Below are 4,315 nucleotides of genomic sequence, written 5' to 3' on the forward strand. Positions count from 1 at the left end.
CATAAGGCATCCCGATCAAGGAAGGGACGCAACTGGCGAACCAGGCGAACCTGGTAAAAGGCCCTCCTGGCGACGGCCGCCAGGTGTTCATCAAAAGACAGCCGTCCATCCAGGAGGACGCCTGTTCTGTTTCCCTTCCCCCAATACTCCCAGCAAAGAGTCCGTCAGAGGCCTTCCTTTTTTTTCCTTTTATTTACATAGATACATGTCCTGGCCACGTCTACCCACGGGCCTGCCAAGTTTCTGGAGATAACGAGGAAATTATAGATAAGGCCAGAATTACTCACGAATATATTCTTCCCTCCATGAATTAGCTTGCGCCAAATTCATTGTTTTGTCCGAGACAAAAAACCAGGAAGTCCCGCCTCCTATTTATAGTCTCTGCAGATGTCACTGCATGACAATTATGACTTGGCTTTGTCCCAACTCTTCCGCTGCTGCGCACGCCGATCAAGCCTTCGTAACCTTGCGTCCCTCCAAAACTGTTCTTGGGGCGTTGCCAAATCAGAAGAAAGCCCGGGAGAATCAGGCCTTGCCGGCCCCTCCCTTTGAGTGGGTGCCAGGGAGGAGAGGGCTCAAGAGAAGCAGGGCTTGCCAGGTCTTCTCCTCATTTTCTGAATCATCCGAGTCCAGGAGTCTGGGTCCAGGAACCTGGGTCACAACACTATCCTCACCGCAGGGCCCTTCCCCGGGCTGACGATCGGGATGCGGTCGGGCTGGGTTCTGCTCATGGAAGGCCTGCACCAGGTCAGGGGCATGAACGCCGGAGGCATCTACCCAGGAGAAATCAGTCCCGTATCCCTTCCACGCGATCAAATATTGGAAACGACCCTTTAGCCAGCGAGAGTCTCGTGCGCTGTGGACTTCAGATTCCTCCGATCCGTCCTCAGCGACAGTGACGGGTGCTGTTGGGCACCGAAGGGGACTCGGTGTGGCCTCAGGAACCAGAAGGGACCGTGAAAACGGGTGGATCCGCATGGATCGTGGCAGGGTCAGTCGGTAGGCTACCGGGTTGATGACTGCCTCGACAGGAACGGGCCGATGAATCGGTGGTCCAACTTCTTTACCGGGCGGTCGGACGGGAGGTGTTTGGTGGAGAGCCACACCGGTCTCCAACTGCCAGCGGGGCGTTGCCCGTCGGGAGCGGTCGGCGGACCGTTGTAGTCCTCCTTTGCCCGATTCAGCTGCTGACGTACCAACTGTTGGACCGCATGCAATTCCGTCAGGAAGGTCTGCGTTCGGGAACAGGAGAGTCCGGTGGTGCCAGAGGAAGAGCGGATGGTACCCACATTGGCAAAGAACGGGGTCATCTGAGTAGAGGTGTGCTGAGAGTTGTTAAAAGCAAACTCCGCCAGGGACAGGTAGTCGGCCCAGTTGTCCTGTTGCTGGTTGATGAAGCAACGGAGATACTGTTCCAGTATACCGATGACCTTCTCTGTACCCCCGTCGGTCTCCGGATGGTGCGATGACGACAGACATACCTGCACCTCCAACGCGGCCATCAGGCTCTTCCAGAAGCGGGCTGTGAACTGAACTCCGGTCCGAAACCACCCTGTCCGGTAGACCATGGAGGCGGAAGATGTGCTGCAGAAAGAGGCGGGCGTTTTGCGGCTGTGGGCAGTCCGCGGCATGGGATGAAGTGTGCCATCTTGGTGAGCATGTCCACCACCACCAGCACCGTGGTGAACCCAGAGGACGGCGGCAGGTCTGTCAGGAAATCCATAGAGATCGCCCCAGGGTCTGTCGGGTGTCGGCAAGGGCTGGAGGAGCCGGGAGGGGCCCCGTGGCGGTCTTGGCTTGCCGGCACGGTACGCAGGATGTCACGTAGGCATGTATATCATGCCGCACTCGGGCCACCAAAGGTCCGTGTCACCAGGTGGAGGGTCTTGAAGAACCCAAAATGTCCTGCTGCAGGGTTGTCGTGGCACTGGGTCATGACGAGGGCTCGGAGTGGTCCTGTGGGCACATATAATCGCCCCGAAACTTGAGTAAGTCCTCCTCCAAGGTCCAAGGAGACGCGGGGCCCACCTCCGCTCTCCTTTGCTGCGACCAGGCGTCCTGGCGCTGCGCCTCTCGCACCTGGGCCCGCAAGTCCACTGGCTCCTGTGCTGCGGCCAAGGCTTCTGCCGGCAGCACTGTCCGTGGAGGAAGGGGGTCCTTGGCGCAGAGGTACTCTGGCTTGCGGGACAGGGCATCCGCCCTCCGGTTGTGACCGCTGGGAATGTAGGTCACGCGGAAGTTGAACCGGGGAAAAAACAACGACCACCGGATCTGCCGCTGGTTCAACTTCCGAGCTGTGGTGAGGTGCTCGAGATTCCGATGGTCCGTTCGGACCTCCACCTGATGTCGGGCCCCCTCCAGATGGTGTCGCCAAGCCTCGAATGCAGCCTTGATAGCCAGCAACTCTTTTTCCCAGATAGTGTAGTTGCGCTCGGAAGGGTTGAGTTTCCGGGAGTAGTAAGCGCAGGGAAAAAGTGTGCCGCCATTCGTCGGAGCCTGTAGCAGCACCGCTCCCAGAGCCACATTGGACGCGTCCGTTTCCACCACAAAAGGCCGGAGCGGGTCGGGATGCCTCAGGACGGGTTCCGTGACGAAGGCTTTCTTGAGGGCTGTGAATGCTTCTTGCTGCGGGGGACCCCACCGGAATGCAACCTTCTTCCTGAGGAGCTGGGTAAGTGGAGCTGTCAGTGTGGCGAAGCCCGGGATGAAGGTCCGGTAGTAGTTGGCGAAGCCCAGTAGGCGCTGAACATCCTTCACCCGACGAGGGGCTTCCCAGCTACACAAAGCTTCTACTTTACATGGGTCCATGGCTATGCCCTCGGGCGAGATGATATGCCCGAGGAATTCTATGGAAGTCCGGAAGAAGACGCATTTCTCCAGTTTCGCATTGAGTTGTTGCTCCATAGCGTTGCAGAACCAGACTGGCGTGTCGAAGGTGGCTTTCCTGGACCGGGAGTAAATCAGGATGTCGTCGAGGTAGATAACCACGAACCGATCCAACATGTCTCGGAACACGTCGTTCATGAAGTGCTGAAAACGGCGGAGCATTGGTCAACCCAAATGGCATGACAGTGTATTCGTAGTGTCCGTATCGGTGCGAATGCCGTCTTCCATTCGTCTCCTTCGTATCCGCACCAGGTTGTAGGCCCCGGAGATCGAGCTTGGTGAAGATCGTGGCCTCCGCAACCTTTCCAGTAGCTCCGGGATGAGCGGCAGGGGTAGCGATTCCGCACCGTAATGGCGTTTAGCGGCGGTAATCACAGCATAGGCGCAAGTCCCTGTCTTCTTCTTCACAAAGAGGACCGGGGCCGAGAGAGGGACTTTGAAGGCGGATGAACCCTCGGGCCAGGTTTTTGTCCAGGAAGTCCCTGAGGCGGCCAACTCGGGCTCCGACATGGAATACAGGCGTCCCACAGGCAGTGGTGCGTTGGGCAGAAGGTCCACGGGCAATCGTGGGGCCGATGCGGGGTAGTCGGTCCGCCTCCTTCTCGCTGAACACGTCGGCGAAGTCCGTCAGCTCAGGAGGCAAGGTGATGGCAGCGGTGGGGCGTTCTGGCGGCACAGGTGTGGCGGATGTGATCGACGCACTGCAGACTCGGGAAAGAGATGGCGTTCGCGACCAGGCCACCTGAGGATCGTGGGTCGAAGCCAGGCCAACCCAAGGACCAAGGGAAAATGAAGGTCCGCCGTGACATAAAACTGGATCGCCTCCTCATGGTCCCCAATAGCCAGGCGCAAAGGCTGGGTGGCGAATTTAATGGGGCGGACACCAGTTCTCGTCCATCAATTGTCTCTACCCGCATCGGAGGGTCCACGGAACCACGGGACCGCAAACTGGGTCACAAAGGCCTGGTCCATAAAGTTTGTTGTGGCCCTGAGTCCACCAGCGCATGCGCCTGGAGCCCGTCCGACTGGTTCCCCAACCATATCCGTGTGTCCAGAATCAGATGCCGAGGGGCCCAGAGTCTACTTCCATAGCGTCCAGTGGGGGCTTAGTACGTGCCCGACCTAGGGTTTCCCAGTCGGGCCTGCTCCGTTCGATTGGTCACGCTGTGATTCGGGGACGGCGTGCGTGCCCCACTTCGCTTTCTGGGGCAAGAAGCGGCGAAGTGGCGGGCTCCCACAGTACAGGCACAATCCCCTTGGCGCCTCGGTTCCGCTCCTGGGCTGTTAGGCGAGGTCTGGCGCTCCCAACTCCATGGGCTCTTCCGCAGCGGTTACAAAACGTGGGCGACCCTGGGTGCTGGTGGTGCAGGAAGTGGGAGTGCAGATGTCGACGGAGGGTCCCGGGGGGTGCGACGGGACGGTCGCCGTT

The sequence above is a fragment of the Ahaetulla prasina genome, chromosome 2 (genome assembly GCF_028640845.1).
Source record: "Ahaetulla prasina isolate Xishuangbanna chromosome 2, ASM2864084v1, whole genome shotgun sequence".
Taxonomy (NCBI): Eukaryota; Metazoa; Chordata; class Lepidosauria; order Squamata; family Colubridae; genus Ahaetulla; species Ahaetulla prasina.